Source organism: Podarcis raffonei, chromosome 2, assembly GCF_027172205.1.
Source record: "Podarcis raffonei isolate rPodRaf1 chromosome 2, rPodRaf1.pri, whole genome shotgun sequence".
In the NCBI taxonomy this organism is placed as follows: Eukaryota; Metazoa; Chordata; class Lepidosauria; order Squamata; family Lacertidae; genus Podarcis; species Podarcis raffonei.
The window spans coordinates 110,511,051-110,529,377 of record NC_070603.1 but is presented as its reverse complement, the minus strand read 5'-3'; positions in this window follow the sequence as shown (position 1 = coordinate 110,529,377).

Genomic DNA, 18,327 nt, shown 5'->3' with positions numbered 1-18,327 from the left:
GAAGAGTGATGGAGCACTTGAAAGCTTGCATACTCCATACTATTTTGTGGTATTGTTATTGTTCTAAGATGAATTTTTGGAAGTTTCTAACGGGCCAACCTAGCTACCTCTCTATATTTTATTTTTTGTGTGTGTGTGACAAGTTTGGGCTCTGTTCTGTTCTGTTAAACACCTGCCTCACATCTTAACAACACCACCATCTACGAATCCCAAATGGAGGTGTTCTGGAATGTACAATCTAGCTAGGATGTATTTATTCAAATATATATATATTTGTCTGTGGAAGATTTTAATAAATAAATGTAACAATACTGCTCTGTCTAATTATTGGCATGTCCTGGTAATTATTCTACCTGAAGGGAGCGTCTCCACCCCCATCGTTCTGCCCAGACACTGAGGTCCAGCTCCAAGGGTCTTCTGGCGGTTCCCTCACTGCAAAGAAGTGAAGCTACAGGGAACCAGGCAGAGGGCCTTCTCGGTAGTAGCACCCGCCCTGTGGAACACCAGAAGTCGAGGAAATGAACAACTATCTGACCTATGTGCGGTAGTCACTCTCTGCAGAGCTGGCAGCGGCTTACTAGTCATCATGGGAGAAGGAGGTTGATATTTACCTTTCATAGAAATCATAGAATCATAGAGTTGGAAGAGACCACAAGGGCCATCGAGTCCAACCCCCTGCCAAGCAGGAAACACCATCAGAGCACTCCTGACATATGGTTGTCAAGCCTCTGCTTAAAGACCTCCAAAGAAGGAGACTCCACCACACTCCTTGGCAGCAAATTCCACTGTCGAACAGCTCTTACTGTCAGGAAGTTCTTCCTAATGTTTAGGTGGAATCTTCTTTCTTGTAGCTTGGATCCATTGCTCCGTGTCCGCTTCTCTGGAGCAGCAGAAAACAACCTTTCTCCCTCCTCTATGTGACATCCTTTTATATATTTGAACATGGCTATCATATCACCCCTTAACCTCCTCTTCTCCAGGCTAAACATGCCCAGCTCCCTTAGCCGTTCCTCATAAGGCATCGTTTCCAGGCCTTTGACCATTTTGGTTGCCCTCCTCTGGACACGTTCCAGTTTGTCAATGTCCTTCTTGAACTGTGGTGCCCAGAACTGGACACAGTACTCCAGGTGAGGTCTGACCAGAGCAGAATACAGTGGCACTATTACATCCCTTGATCTAGATGCTATACTCCTATTGATGCAGCCCAGAATTGCATTGGCTTTTTTAGCTGCCGCGTCACACTGTTGGCTCATGTCAAGTTTGTGGTCAACCAAGACTCCTAGATCCTTTTCACATGTAGTGCTCTCAAGCCAGGTGTCACCCATCTTGTATTTGTGCCTCTCATTTTTTTTGCCCAAGTGCAATACTTTACATTTCTCCCTGTTAAAATTCATCTTGTTTGTTTTGGCCCAGTTCTCTAATCTGTCAAGGTCGTTTTGAAGTGTGATCCTGTCCTCTGGGGTGTTAGCCACCCCTCCCAGTTTGGTGTCATCTGCAAATTTGATCAGGATGCCCTTGAGTCCATCATCCAAGTCGTTGATAAAGATGTTGAATAAGACCGGGCCCAAGACAGAACCCTGTGGCACCCCACTAGTCACTCTTCTCCAGGATGAAGAGGAACCATTGATGAGCACCCTTTGGGTTCGGTCAGTCAGCCAGTTACAAATCCACTGAGTGGTAGCATAGTCAAGACCGCATTTTACCAGCTTCTTTACAAGAATATCATGGGGCACCTTGTCAAATGCCTTGCTGAAATCAAGGTAGGCTACATCCACTGCATTCCCTTCATCTACCAGGCTTGTAATTCTGTCAAAAAACGAGATCAGGTTAGTCTGACATGACTTATTTTTCAGAAATCCATGCTGACTATTGGTGATCACAGCATTCCTTTCTAGGTGCTCACAGACTGTTTGCTTAATGATCTGCTCCAGAATCTTCCCTGGTATTGATGTCAGACTGACTGGGCGGTAATTATTTGGGTCCTCTCTTTTCCCCTTTTTGAAAATAGGGACAACATTTGCCCTCCTCCAGTCTGCCGGGACTTCGCCTGTTCTCCAGGAGTTCTCAAAGATGACTGCCAGTGGTTCTGAGATCACATCTGCCAGTTCTTTTAATACTCTTGGATGCAGTTCATCTGGCCCTGGAGACTTGAATACATCTAGACTAGCCAAGTATTCTTGTACTATCTCCTTAGTTATTCTGGGCTGTGTTTCCTCTGCTGAATCATTTGCTCCAAATTCTTCAGGTCGGGCATTGTTTTCTTTATCGGAGAAGACTGAGGCAAAGAAGGCATTGAGGAGTTCAGCCCTTTCTGTGTCCCCTGTTTGCATTTCACCATCTTCTCCTCTGAGTGACCCCACTGTTTCTTTGTTCTTCCTTTTGCTACGAACATACCCATAAAAGCCTTTTTTGTTGCTTTTAACCTCTCTAGCAAGCCTGAGTTCATTCTGTGCTTTAGCTTTTCTGACTTTGTGTCTACACGTGCTGGCTATTTGTTTGAATTCCTCTTTGGTGGTTTCCCCCCTTTTCCATTTTTTGTACACATCCTTTTTTAATCTTAACTCAGTTAAAAGTTCTTTAGATAGCCACCCTGGCTTCTTTAGGCACCTTCCATGTTTCCGTCTCATTGGTATTGCCTGAAGTTGTGCTTTTACTATCTCCCTCTTAACAAACTCCCAGCCATCATGAACTCCCTTTCCTTTTAGTATTACTGTCCATGGGATCTCACCAAGCACTTCCCTAAGTTTTATGAAGTCGGCTTTCTTAAAGTCGAGAAATTGAGTCCTAGTATGCTTGGTTGCTCCTTTCCGCTGTATAGTAAACTTCAGAAGAGCATGATCACTCGCGCCTAATGATCCTTCCACTTCTACCCCACTAACCAGGTCATCAACATTGGTTAGGACCAGATCTAAAATGGCTGTTCCTCTTGTTGCTTCTCCCACTTTCTGGACAATGAAGTTGTCTGCAAGGCCAGTGAGGAATCTGTTTGACCTTATGCTCTTGGCTGAGTTTGACATCCAACAAATATCCGGGTAATTGAAGTCCCCCATTACTACTATCTCCCTTCCTTTTGCATGCTTGGCCATCTGTTCCAGGAAGGCATCATCTATGTCCTCCGTTTGGCTTGGGGATCTATAGTAAACTCCCACAATGAGGTCACTGTTATTCTTCTCTCCCTTAATTTTGACCCAAATGCTCTCACTTTGGCTTTGAGGTTCTAAATCTTGGATCTCTTCACAGGTATACACATCCCTGACATATAACGCCACTCCTCCTCCTTTCTTGTCTGGTCTGTTTCTCTGAAATAGATTGTATCCCTCCATTATTACATTCCAATCGTGGGACTTATCCCACCAGGTTTCAGTGATTCCTATTATGTCATATTTAGTTTGCTGTACCAAGAGCTCAAGCTCATCTTGTTTATTTTTGCTGTCCTAGTCACCCAGCCACACGTCCCCCAGTCCTAGTCTTCCTAGATCATAGAGGAGAGGTGACGCAGGAATGTCTGGTCCTGCACATCATGTTGTGCCCTTGCCGTGTTCTCCGCAAGCACCTCTCTGTAAAGTGTTCCCGGTCTAGAAGCACAATGCATCAAGGGAGGTTTGGCCAAAGTTACTCAAAGATGAGAGGAGGAAAAAGCTATACAGGTCATGTTCGAGCAAACTCAGAGGGGATGTGAGGAGCACTTTAAAACAATCTCAGTGTAAAGTCCTGAGCTCATAACCTCCTTGGCTGAAACCCTTCATTTAACTTGCAGCAATACCTTTATGGCTAGCACAGGGTTGTATATAGCCTTGAGTATATCGCCTGTACACAAGTCTAAATATTAATATTAATAATAATAATAATAATAATAATAATAATAATAATAATAATTGTAATAATTTATTATTTATACCCCGCCCATCTGGCTGGGCTTCCCCAGCCACTCTGGGCAGCTTCCAACAGAATATTAAAATACAATAATCTAATATTAAATACAATAATCTATATTATAGATTAACAGCCTTGGGCTTGTCCACATTTCCCTCCCGCTCTTTACTGCTGAATTGGAGCAAATGTTCATCGGGTTTTCTGCGCATTGACATTTGCTCCAATTCAGAGGTAAAGAGCCGGTTTCCTGTGTATAAGGGAGTACTTGGAGCACCCCACAATCACCTAAACTTGGCTCCCATAGGTTCAGATTGGGGGTCACAAGCAAGAGACTACACCCAGGAGATAGAAGCAAAACAGTAGCCTGTAGGCGCCCCACTAGCACAAAGACGAAGCAGCCAGCAGCCCCAAACAATGTTTACATCCGTATTTCAAAGTTTCCCATAATACATCTCAGGATGCATCATCAAGACATCATAGATATGTCACAGAAAAAGGTGTGGTCTCAGGTAGAACCTGAGATCCAGATGTCAGGAGCTTGTTCTACACTTGAGTAGGACCCTGGCAGAGACACATGCCCAACTGGCATGTTCTCTCCCTCCTGGTCGTTCGTTCAAAAGCTTTCTTCAGCCCGAACATCACAGCGACCAATGCCAACAGACATCGGCACACTTAGGGATCCGCAGAGTCTGTTACACAGCTTGTGTAACAGACCTCAGCAACTCAGCATTTTGGCTAATCTACTTTATTTACATATAAACACACAGAGAGCACTGCAACATGGCTCCTTCTCTCTCTAGCATCAGACAGCAAAGAGAAAAAGAACAAAGGGCAATAGTCCCACTTCATGGAACATAGTAACACAAACATCCTGTCTCCGTCACTTCCCACTCTGTGGAGTCAAAACATACACCGTCATGTGATAGACAAAAATCCCATGACTGCAATCACGGAGCAGGAATTCTAACACCAGACATGCCCCATCACTCAAATATAGTCTTTCACACTTACTCCATCACAGTACAAAGAAAAGCATTTACAGTTCCCTGGTCCCTGAGTCAAGTCTGATACTCTTGGGCAGGATATCGCCCTGATCTCGGGGATTATGGTGGGCTCACTAACCTCTCCTCTTGTACCTCACTTCCCTGGGTTCTAAATGCCACTGGAACTGAGAATATTGAAGAGTGATTTCTTAAGAATTTCAAAAGTTTTCCCATTGAGCCAGTACATAGATGCGTCTATCAGTGAATTGCTACATTTAGTAATGTGCAGCAGATTCTCTTTGTCTTTGGCTCGTAGTGTGGAAAGGAGAGGCTCTTCCAATTTCCCGGTAACACCTGGGGGAAGCAGTGGGGCACACTAAAAACTGCTCAGACCTTTCTCGACATAAGACAAGGCTAAATCAGTTAGTAGGTACAAGTCACTGATCTTGTGGGATGTAAACACAGGAGCAGTCAATGACAACATTCCTAGAGTGTACATGTTAGAACATGGGGAGGGATGTCTGTCTAGCAAGCAGGTAAACTTCCTGGGGACAGACTTCCTCCGCATGTGACCAGAGGTGGGTGTGGCCTCACCTGTGCAGGTAAATGACAAAAGCACAGGGCAGGCAGCCATCTCTCTCTCTCTGCCATCTTTCTCTGCCATCTTCCTTCCATGAGGAAACATCTAAGGATGCTCTCTTGGCTCTTAGCCAAGAGAGGAGGAAAGGACTATCTTGCTATAAGATAGATTCCGAATGCATGTAACCTTTTTAAGCCTGTCTGCCTTCTGGGATCATATTGTGAACAGAACGTGAGCAAACTCTTTTATACTTTTATAAAGACTGTGTTGTGTGTTGTATTTTAAGAGGGAACAAAAGGGGAAATTACCAGAGTAATTATTATAGAGGTTCTAGCGAACCTGTGCAAGCGTTACCGTTGCGAAAGGGGAATGTCTATAAACTCTGCTGATATTTTGGGAACTTGTTAGCACAAGTTGGATAAGGATATAATTAGTCAATATATCCTCTCCTGCGCCCCAGAACATTCCCACAGATCTCTCATGGGTAAATTGGGGGGAAGCAGCCATATCACTGGGAAAGAATCTCTCACACTCACTGAATTCCTATGTGGCGAATCTGCTTCACTATGAGGAATAGGAGTAGGAAGGATAGCACAAGAACTCCCAACCCCTTCTCTGATGGCCCCAGGGTGAAGCATTGCCCCCAAATTCCTATCTTTCGCTTTAAAAAGAGAGAGCAAATTTCTAGCATTTTGGAACCCGAGATATGACGCAAAATGTACGGACAACATTCTTTTTGGTGGAAGTTGGGCTGCTCCACCTTTTCTATCTCCCCCCCCCAGAAACCCCCCCCCCCTCAAATTTCTGCAGGCACCTGTGTGAGAGAGAGAGAGGGACAGATCGGGGGAGAGAGGGAGTTTGGGAGAGAGATGTAGGGGTATGTGAGAAGAGGGCGGATAGTGAATATTTGCAGTGCGTTTGTAGCACATGTTGTTATACAAATATACCAAAGAAAATGTTGTTGCACAAATATACAGACTGAGTAGGTGGGAAGCAGGCTTAAAGTAACTCTCCAAGTGTCTGAGTGCAAACCACTTGCAACTGCTAGTGTTGGGATACTGCCAGGGAGATAAAGCCCATCATGGCCCCCACGTCGCCTCCGGACGATCCATCGATCTCCCGTAGATACAGTATCAGCAATTAGCGACACGAGCTCCAGAAAATAGCTTGCCACATTCCAGAGCTGATGCACGCTCTATCAGCAGAATTCGCACAGCGAAAGATGCACGCAGGAGAGCATTATTTAGAAGTTTATTCAGCGTTGGTCAGAACAAAGGAAAAAACATGACTGCCTGCTTGTGTGTTCAGGCACAGAGAGAGAAACGAAAGCATAGACACAACAGAAACATCCTGTGAACAGGAAATACGCAGACTCTGTGACTCACAAAGCCTGCTCCCTTTTAAGGTGGAACGGAAATATCCTAACATCTAGCAACCTTTTTCCTCAGCTGCATACAAAACTCAAACTGTTCTCTCTTGCCAAATTCAACCCATTCTTCCTTTCAGCTTATATATTATAGAATCATAAATCAGAAAGTTGGAAGGGAACCTGAGGAACATTTAGTCCTGCAAGGAAGGAATCTACAGCTGTATTAGGACCCAGACTACTCTTGTTCTTTTAATTCATTTTAAAGGGGTTTGAACATTGTGTTTTAAATTGCTGTGACCTGCCATGTGACCTCAGGGTGAATCGCAGTTTAATAATACTAATATAAAGAAGAAAAAGAAGAAGAAGAAGAAGAAGAAGAAGAAGAAGAAGAAGAAGAAGAAGAAGAAGAAGAAGAAGAATTTGGATTTGATATCCTGCTTTATCACTACCTTAGAGAGTCTCAAAGCGGCTAACATTCTCCTTTCCCTTCTTCCCCCACAACAAACACTCTGTGAAGTGAGTGAGGCTGAGAAACTTCAAAGAAGTGTGACTATCCAAAGGTCACCCAGCAGCTGCAGGTGGAGGAGCGGAGATGTGAACCTGGCTCACGCAAAGGAATGTGTGCTCAAGGTCGGCCCTACTGTTAGGCAGAATGAGGCAACTGCCTCAGGCGGCTGGTCTTGAGGGGCTGTGGTGGAAGCCACCAGATGTTCTTCCTGGCCATACCTTTATGTAGGAGAATAGAGCTCTGTGTGAGACATAGCACAGCTATAAGAGAAGCAGAAAAAGAGTTTGGATTTGATATCCTGCTTTATCAGTACCCTAAGGAGTCTCAAAGGTGAGTGAGGCTGAGAGACTTCAGAGAAGTGTGACTATCCAAAAGAAACAACTGCTTTACCCTTAGGCTAATGGATTACTCAAAATTAAAGTGTGAATGTGGGGCAGCGACAGTGGCGTAGCGTGGGGGGTGCAGGGGGGCCGGCCGCACCGGGCGCAACATCTGGGGGTTAGGGTTAGGGGGCGCAAATCCACAGGTTAGGGGGCGCAAATTACTTGCCTTGCCCCGGGTGCTGACAACCCACGCTACGCCACTGGGCAGCGATCCCCACTTCCCCTCCTAGGAGTGCTTTGAAATGGTTCCATGCAGAAGTGTTCATAGGTTGGCAGGAGGTGAGACCAAACAACGGGAGCTCACCTCATCGCGGAGATTCGAACCACCAACCTTCTGATCTGCAAGCCCTAGGCTCTGTGGTTTAACCCACAGCGCCACCCACGTCCCTATCCCTAAAGATAACACCAGGTTATTTCCAAGTATACTCAATTACCAGATATTGAAGGGGGGGGATAATAAAACAATTCGCTGCAAGGGTGGGGAGAGAGTGCGCATACAACGAAGGGGATAAACATGAGGAAGCATAGAAGAAATTACATGCCATTCTCATTTTCAATGGGACATTAGCAATGAATGGGGCTCAAGGCATACTTTCCACTCCTTAAGCCACTCCTGGCTCCAGACTTCCCGAAACCTGACTGCGGCCCACCTTCCGCGCAGATTCAAAGTGAGCCCAAGGAGCATATCTCGGTGTCACTCGGCCGTCACAGCACTGAAAACCTGCTGCTATTCTTAGGTTCCTCTCCCCGCAAATGCATACCTCTCCAGCACAAAGGTGATGCAATGCGTTCCGGACACTTTATTTTTAATTTCCCATCAAGGGAGCGGCACCTCAGGAAAGGCAAGAGGGTGAAAGTATGCAGGCAGAGACAGGCACAGAGGAGTTCTGCAGCTCAGCTATCCTCCCTCAGCAAAGAATCTGGATCCAAACGTTCATGCAGCTTCGCTCCTGTCCACCCTGCAAAGTGGCAAGATGAAACTGCTGGGGATTCTGGTATCAGGGATCAATTACCTGATTCTTCTGCTCTTCTCCATCTTCTTAGCAGGTAGGCCACTGGAGCCGTCTTAGTGGTGGTCAGCAATCTGACCGGTCAGGGAGAAAAGAAAAGAGTAGGGGGAGAGCAGGGTCCCTCCTCCTGCTACTGCTCCTGTTGCTCCTGTGATGCCATAAAATGTGGAGGTTATTCTCAAGTGTCTCACTGTCCATCCAGGGTGGTTGGAGGAACTGCTTCTTCAGATGACCTGTTTATTGGTCCTGGTTTGCTTGTCCAATGCTTACACAGAAGAAGGGATGGACGAACATCAAAGATGCTCAATCAGTGTGGTGTAGTGGTTAGAGTGTCGGACTAGGACCTGAGGGAACAGGGTTCAAATCCCCACCTGTACAAGAAACGCACTAGCTGACCTTGGGACAGCCATTGCATCCCCTCCAACATGTTGAGTCCCCAAACCGGGATGCAGGTATCTTCCCGTCCATGATATCGCATGAGTCATGTGACCCAGATGACATCACAGCGCTCCCAACATATGCTTTCTATTCAGGGCTGTGCTCTCACAGCGCCCCAGACCACACATTTTGCGGCGCCATGCAAGATCTGGAAAAGCAAAGCTTTTTTAGGACAAAATCTTCCGGGGCGGTAGAAATTGAGTGTCCTGGTTTTATGGGACACTTGCAGGCTATGCCGCTGCCCCTCAGCCTAACCAACCCCACAGGGTCTTTATGGGGATTAAATGAGGAGTTTCTTCATTAAAGTGATACAGCACACTTTGTGGTACCAGTAGCTCCAGTTGTGTTAGTAGATCGTAGAATCAGAGAGTTGGACGGGACCCTGAGGATCATCTAGTCCAACCCCCTGAAATTCAGGAATATGCAGCTGTCCCAGGCAGGGATCGAACCTGCAACCTTGGCATTATCAGCACCACACTCTAATCAACTCTGCTGTTCAGGGTGATAGGTAGTCTTGGCAGATATAAATTTAACAAGAACAGTAAGAGGGCTGTGTCCCTACTAAATGTGCTCTGAACTGGGTATTCTTAATATGTGGCATGAGAATTGGGGAAGCTTAGAGTTTCAGATGTCAGCCCCCCAAATGTCAGCACACAATCTGACCAACCGCTGGCATAGCTGTCAAGGTTTTCCTTTTTTTTAAGGGAAATTCCCTTATTCCGAATAGGATTCCTCACAAGAAAAGGGGAAAGTTGACAGCTATGACCACGGGGTTTGAGCCCAAAGAGCCAGCAAGAGTTGGCTACTTGATGTCAATGTCGTATGAGGCGATGCTAGCACATGTATTGTTATTTTTTTTTACAGAGGTAGTTTGAAAACCAGTTTCTTTGGGTTGGGATGGGGGAAAGCTCATCTGTCAAGGAGAAACTGTCACTGCCAAAAAAACAAGCCCTTGTGTCTGCAATAAGATTCTTTTCTTACGGGAAGGGTGACTGACGTGAATAAAGGCAAGAGTTGAAAGAGAGTTCAAGCCTGCTTTGAAAGCCAGGACTAAGGCCAAGAAGAACAAGCTGGAAAAGGGAGACGCAGGGATGTAGAAAGTACTTGTCTGCACCATCAGAGTCACTATCTGCTCTGGCTTGCCCTTGGGCTGCATCTCTTCCCTCACTGAGTCCACCTCAGGCTTTGTCAACGTGGTGCTCTCCAGATAAGAAGAAGAAGAAGAGTTTGGATTTAATATCCCGCCTTTCACTACCCGAAGGAGTCTCAAAGCGGCTAACATTCTCCTTTCCCTTCCTCCCCCACAACAAACACTCTGTGAGGTGAGTGGGGCTGAGAGACTTCAAAGAAGTGTGACTGGCCCAAGGTCACCCAGCAGCTGCATGTGGAGGAGCGGGGAAGCGAACCCGGTTCCCCAGATTACGTGACTACCGCTCTTAACCACTACACCACATTATACTCTCTAATATTGATATTGATGGGAGTTGTAGTTCAGAACATCTAGAGGGCACCATGTTGGTGAGGGCTGGCCTACCTCCCCACTGCCATTATCACAAGGTTGCTACCACTGGCTGGCTTGCCAAGCAGAGAGCCAATGACCATAAAATCATAGGATTTTAGAGTTTGAAGGGACCCCAAGGCTCCTGTAGTCCAACCCCCTGCAATGCAGGAATTGTGGGAATGCTGTGGATAGTAGGAGAGGATATATTGTTTAAATATTATACTACCTCACTCATGATAGTGTCAGTAAGTGAGTACATTCCCCAGTATACAACAGGAAGCTACCGTAGTTGGTAGATTCGTTTGAATCTGTTTACTTAAGCAATTCAATCTGGCTTGTCCAGTTTGGATCCTGGTAAATTCCCCTGTGATCCCTTTTAAAAAGAATAAAGACGCAACAGTCTTTTCTTAAAGTAATGATAAGAAGTTTACTTGCGTTCAGTTCACAGTAGGTTCCCTGAAGGCAGGCTTTAGCTTGTAGTTACAGAAAAGAGAGTGGGTTCATCCCATGTTGGGAAATGAGCCCATGTGCTGCTGGCTGAGAGCCAGCAGACAGCCAAATACCGTATTTTTTGCTCTATAAGACTCACTTTTTCACTCCTAAAAAGTAAGGGGAAATGTGTGTACGTCTTATGGAGCGAATGCAAGCTGCGCAGCTATCCCAGAAGCCAGAACAGCAAGAGGGATTGCTGCTTTCACTGCGCAGTGATCCCTCTTGCTGTTCTGGCTTCTGAGATTCAGAATATTTTTTTTCTTGTTTTCCTCCTCCAAAAACTAGTTGCGTCTTATGGTCTGGTGCGTCTTATAGAGCGAAAAATATGGTACATCAAGATGGAATAACGTGAAGAAGGGGAAAGATGGCTGTATGACTGGCCCTTTTATTGGGCCTCACAGGCTCACGCCCATCTACCTGGTCACACGCAGGGGGAGGATGTCCAGGTGTGACAGGAAGTCCTCCCGGCCAGGAAGTGTCCACTCTAGGCAAACAGGAAGCGTTGTACTTGACTGCTTATGTTACATCCCACAGGAATAACGATGTCAACTATTTATGGCTTGTTTTGTGGAAAGGTTACACGATGCTGCGTCAAGCAAGTGCTGTCCCATACTTCCCAGTGCATCTTTCCCATCACATTCCATATCGCTTAAAAAAGGGCCATTTTAGGGAGTGAAATTGGTTTGTTGCTCAGGATCTCAAAATCAGCTTTAATTCCGCAACCTGAATTTGCTGGTATGTGACTCTCACCTGAAGAAAATGGCACCAAAAAGAATCCAAGGTTTGCGGATTTCACAGAGGGATTTCACACCTCCCTGCACCCCATTATTTGAGTACTATGTAATGTATGAATTGGGTTTGACAGTTCTCTCCCATTATCAGCCACTGGTATAAATACATCTGTCAGCACTATGCTGCCCCTAGTGGCTCTGAGTGGTAGCACATCAGGAGTCACAGAGAACACAATTGCACCCGCTGAAAAGATGAGGCCTAAAACACATCCCAGTGGAAACACAACTCGAGTGGAAGAACAGCATAGCTAACAAGTGTGACTCTCAGCACGACTGAACCTGCTGAAGGACTTAAGGTTTCACCATCCCTGCCACCTTCGAGATGGCTTATGGTCAGAGTGCCTTCTGGACTGTGCTTACCTGGTGCCAAGTGTGAACTGCAAGGGCTCCTGGGAAACCATGTTGCCATGTTGCCATGGTTCATGAAGAAGATCAAGCATCTGCAACAATTAAATGGACTCCACTGGACTTAAGCATATACCCTCCTCTGAATTCAGCCAGTGTTTAAAGTTCTAAGATTACAGCATTAACCAGAAGCTCCTATAAGCTCAGGTTCTGTTAACATCTTGCTATCAGGAGCAAATCTGCTATGATACTATTGAAGCTCAAGCTTCCAGGGCCCCTCATCTTGGAGAGGCCCAGAAGCGAATTTAGTCCACATTGCTTTTAAAAAATGGGCCTAGTAAACCCAATTTGAGTCGCGCGAGTCAAATTGATTAATTTTTGGTTCTCTATCTTTCAACAGTCCCAAGGTCTGAGAGTCACAGATGTTGCAGAGGTCTGGTGATCTGTAATAGAACAACCCCATTGAAGAAGATAGCAAGAGTCACCCTCATTTCTGGGTGCAAAGGGGGGGCCCATAGCTGTTCAAGCTTCAGGGCCCCCCAAAATGTAGGTCCGCCAGCGCTTGTGATGTCACAAAAATTAGTTGTAAATAGTATCTTTTGTGTCATGACCTTGAAAGGAGAGGAGAGGGTATTCACAGAAGAGTAGGGTGATTTACTGGCTTAATAATTATTTGCCTGGATTCCCCTTTCAATAATAATAATAATAATAATAATAATAATAATAATAATAATAATAATACAGTGGTACCTCGGGTTACATATGCTTCAGGTTACATACGCTTCAGGTTACACACTCCGCTAACCCAGAAATAGTGCTTCAGGTTAAGAACTTTGCTTCAGGATAAGAACAGAAATCGTGCTGCTGCAGCGCAGCAGCAGCAGGAGGCCCCATTAGCTAAAGTGGTGCTTCAGGTTAAGAACAGTTTCAGGTTAAGAACGGACCTCCGGAACGAATTAAGTACTTAACCCGAGGTACCACTGTAATAATTATAATAATTTATTATTCCTACCCTGCCCATCTGGCTAGGTTTCCCCAGCTACTCCGGGGAGCTTCCAACAAAAGTTTAAAAATACATTAAAACATCGGTCATTAAAAACTTCCCTAAACAGGGAAGTAGAAGGGATTAACGCTCCTGAACAGCAGCTGCTGGAAACCATGGGAGGGGAGAGGGCGCTTGTGCTCGGAGGCTTTTCCATGTGTCTCTGGGTGGCCACTGTGAGAAGAGGATGCTGGACTAGATAGGTCATTGGGCTGATCCAGGAAGCTCCCCATGTTCTTAGGAGTTTCGTTTTTCTCCTCACTTGCCAGCCACTGGTGTTGGCACCTCAGGCAACATCACCACAGGAGCCACAAGCCCACCAGCTGCACCAGTGACCAACAGCACCATTCTGCCAGCTAACACTGCCAACACCACCGGGACATCTCTTGCTACCACAGCTTCATCCACGGTCGCTAATGGCAACCAGCCATCAGACGCAAGCGGCGACACTGTACTACTGATGAGCATCACCACGTCAGCAGGAGCCCATGTTGAAACTGATATTGCCATGCCAGGTATGGATAGGCCTACTCAACTTATGTTCCTCAGTTCCTTCCCAAGCTCACCTTTTGAAGACCACCTTCTGTCGGCCCCTTTCTAACACTCGGTCGCCTTCTTTCACCGCAGGAACAGAGATGACACAGAGTCCAGAAGATCAACCGTTGACGTTCTGGGGGATCATTCTGATCTCCTTAGCAGTGACTGCAGCTATCACAGCAGGCTTCACTGGATGCTTCTTCTTCTTCTGCAGAGTAAGGCGGGCATGCCAGCTTCCATCATATCGTTGGGAGATGGGCCAATGACATAATCAGAGCCAGGATTCAAGTGAATAAGATGCTGGCAAGACACTGGCACTTTTCAACACAGTGGCTCCCTGGTAGCTCAGCTGCTGATCACGCCAAGGTTGCAGGTTTGATCCTATTGGTCTAGATCAGGGATGTCCAACAGGTAGATCCCCGTGATGTTTTGGTAGATTGCAGTCAATCTCTGGCTCCCTTTCCTCTGCGTTGGTAAATCTGATTCCTGCGCCACCCCCTTGTCCTGGCCTCCATTGTTGTTTAAACTCAGGAAGGGAAGACAGAGCTCCCTCTGTGTGGCTGTTTTCATCCACAGCAATGTTTTTGTGAGTGACTTAACCCCAACCTCCCTTGCCTTCCTCCACCACCCCAAAACGGAACTCCCCTCCCCCCCAAAAGCCTGCACCTTAACCCCCCCAAAAACGGGCCTTTCCTCCTCCCAAAGAAAGCTCAACAACTTTGAGCTGAACCCCTAAAAAGGGGGGTAGATCACTGCCAGATTTTAATTCTGACAGTAGATCGCAGTCTCTTGGGAGTTGGCCACCTCTAGACTAGATTATCCTCAGGGTCCCTTCCAACTCTGCAATTCTATGATTGGCCTAATGCCATGTGCTAAGCCAGCTAGATGCTTGCTAAAATAGAGTACGCTGACAACAAGGCGAGATTGTCGCAGCATATATCATTTTGTTTGCAGATAAAGGTAAAGGTAAAGGGACCCCTGACTATTAGGTCCAGTAGTGACCGACTGTGGGGTTGCAGCGCCCATCTCGCTTTACTGGCCGAGGGAGCTGGCGTACAGCTTCCGGGTCATGTGGCCAGCATGACGAAGCCGCTTCTGGCAAACCAGAGCAGCGAACGGAAACGCCGTTTACCTTCCCATCTGAGCGGTACTGACCTTCTGATCAGCAAGTCCTAGGCTCTGTGGTTTAACCCACAGCACCACCCGCAGAGCAAAATAGATGTGAGTTGTTTATAGAATTTGTTTTTTTAAAAAACCTACTTATTAGCAGCCACAAAGATTGAGGAAGCGGCACTAAAGAAAAGGGTATTCATCCTTTATATCCCGTCCCCTCTTCCTTTCCTCTCCCACCCTTCACAGAATCTGCCATTTGTTCAACTTTGGAGAAAGAGGCACAGAGCATCTATCATCTGCAGGAGGAAGTTAACAGCATTGGAGAGGTGTAGAAATTAGATTGGAGAAAGAGCATGAGAGGAAAGAGTTAAACATGCTCACGCTCACTCTCTCCCCCCCCCACGCCACTTCCTTGATCATCCACATGAGGCCACTAATGAGTTCTTGTTTTTAAAGAAGGAGATCCCAGTCATAATTTTGTACATCTCACCTAATGCAGTGCAAATAACATCTTCACCGGGACAACAGCAAGGAAGAAAGGGGTTAAATGCTCTCTCCCTCTGCTGTGATCCCAGTCACAGAATCACAGAATTGTAGAGTGCGAAAGGACCCTGAGGGTTATCTAATCCCCTGCAATGCAGGAATTTCAGCTAAAGCATCCATGGCAAATGGCCATCCAACCTCTGCTTATAAACCTCTGAGGAAGGAGAGGCCAGGACCTCACAACAGAGCCCTTTTTACCATTAAACAGCTCTTACTGTCCTTTCTTGTAACTTGAATCCATTGGTTGGGGCCTACCCTCCAGAACAGGAGAATACAAGCTTGCTCCTTCTTCCATGTGACAGCCCTGTAGATATCGGAAGGTGGCTATAAAGTCTCCTCTAAGTCTCCTCTTGATTCCCAGATCTTTGATCATCTTGGTCACCTTCCTCTGCACACATTCCAGCTCGTCAGTATTATATGGTGGTGCCCAGAACACAGTGTTCCATGTGTGGTCTGACCAAGGCAGAATAGAGCAGTGCTGTGGGTAAAACCTCAGTGCCTAGGACTTGCCGATCATCAGGTCGGCGGTTCGAATCCCCGCGGCGGGGTGCGCTCCCGCTGCTCGGTCCCAGCGCCTGCCAACCTAGCAGTTCGAAAGCACCCCCGGGTGCAAGTAGATAAATAGGGACCGCTTACTGGCGGAAAGGTAAACGGCGTTTCCGTGTGCGGCTCTGGCTTGCCAGAGCAGCGATTTCACGCTGGCCACGTGACCCGGAAGTGTCTGCGGACAGCGCTGGCCCCCGGCCTCTTGAGTGAGATGGGCGCACAACCCCAGAGTCTGTCAAGATTGGCCCGTACGGGCAGGGGTACCTTTACCTTTACCTTTTATTATTTCCCTTGATCTGGACACTATACTTAAGCACATGTTAAGCTTTTGGTCTACCAAGACCCCTAGATCCTTTTCACATGTACTAGAGGCAATCTAGGTGTCCCCCATCTTATATTTGTGCATCTGGTTCATCCTGCCTTAGTGCAGAACCTTACATTTGTCCCTATTGAAATTCATTTTGTTAGTTTGGACCCTGTTCTCCAATCTGTTAAGGTCATATTGAATCCTGATTCTAACTTCATTGGCTCCCAGTACGTTTCCGAGCACAATTTAAAGTGTTGGTGCTGACCTTTAAAGCCCTAAACGGCCTCGGTCCAGTATACCTGAAGGAGTGTCTCCACCCCCATTGTTCTGCCCGGACACTGAGGTCCAGCGCTGAGGGCCTTCTGGCGGTTCCCTCGCTGCAAGAAGTGAGGTTACAGGGAACCAGGCACAGGGCCTTCTCGGTAGTGGTGCCTGCCCTGTGGAATGCCCTCCCAACAGATGTCAAGGCAATAAACAACTATTTTACTTTTAAAAGACAACCCTGTTTAGGGAAGTTTTTAACATCTGACGCTGTATTGTTTTTAATATTTTGTTGGAAGCTGCCCAGGGTGGCTGGGGAAACCCAGCCAGATGGGTGGGGTATAAATAATAAATTATTATTATTATTATTATTATTATTATTATTATTATTATTATTATCATCTTCTTCTTCTTCTTCTTCTTCTTCTTCTTCTTCTTCTGTGGCATTAGCTGCCCCTCCCATTAGCTACCCCCAGGGGCAGAGGAAGGTGGCGGTGCGCACCGGGTGTCATCACTGAGGGGGGTGACATTCGGTGCACTGCCTACCCGCAACTCCCAAGCCTACCCCGACCCGTCGGGGGAAGGGGCAGAGCTGTGCCGCCTTGCTGGCAGCCTTCCCCCCTTTCTCCTTTGTTTTGACAGCACTGGGGAGGCTTGGGAGTAATGGGCAGGCGGGTGGTGCGCCGTTGCCCCCCCAAGCCTCCCCCAAGCTGTCAAAATGAAGAGGGAAGGGAGGAAGTCTGCTGGCAAAGCGGCGTAGCTCCCTCCCCAACACAACGCAGGAAGCAGCCCACCATGGGCGGCTTGCTCCACCACCACCCCTGGCAACTCGCTCCGCCCCCATGGGTGTCTTGCCCCCTGGGACGCTCGCCCTGGCCCCATGGCCCCACCCCCAGGTGCACAGCTTGCTCCGCCTCTGGCTACCCCTCCCAGTTTGACGCTATAATTATGGTCTCCTCCCAGAAGCTGCTATTTGTACTTGCTCATTAAATATAATGTATTTAGCATGGCACATTAAATATAATGTATTTAACAACACATCTAATTTGGCTGGAAGGATCAGGATTCCCGACTTATTTCAGAGTTTTGGAGAAGAAATGTACTTACAGTCATACCTCATGTTACGTCTGCTTCATGTTACATTCTTTCAGGATACGTCCCGTGGCGACCCGGAAGTACTGTACCGGAAAGGGTTACTTCTGGGTTTCACCACTCGCACATGCGCAGACGCACAAAATGATGTCACATGCACGCACAGAAGAGGCGAATCGCAACCCGCACGTGTGCAGACATGCCACTGCGGGTTGTGCTCTTTTCATGTTGCAAATGGGCCTCCGGAACGGATCCTGTTCGCAACCAGAGGTACCACTGTACTTACTGGCAATTAGAAAAATGGTTCAACAGTCTGAGTTGAAACTTGGCAGTGTAGGAAATGTGAGCCATGAATCCTTGATGAGTTGGGAGTAGAAACAATTAATTACTCACTTTGAATGAGTGACTTCATTTGATGAGTGACTTCATGAATATATATTATGCTTGATGATTTTTAAAAATGCTTGCAAAGAATACCTCTTTTTCTTTAATTGCAGAGAAATAATTTCTAAGCCAAAACCCAGGTTTCAGCTCCTCTTCCTTGTACCTTCCTTATTCAAGAGAACAGACAAGGAACTGCTGTTACACTTGCTCAGGGGTGCTGCAACCAGAT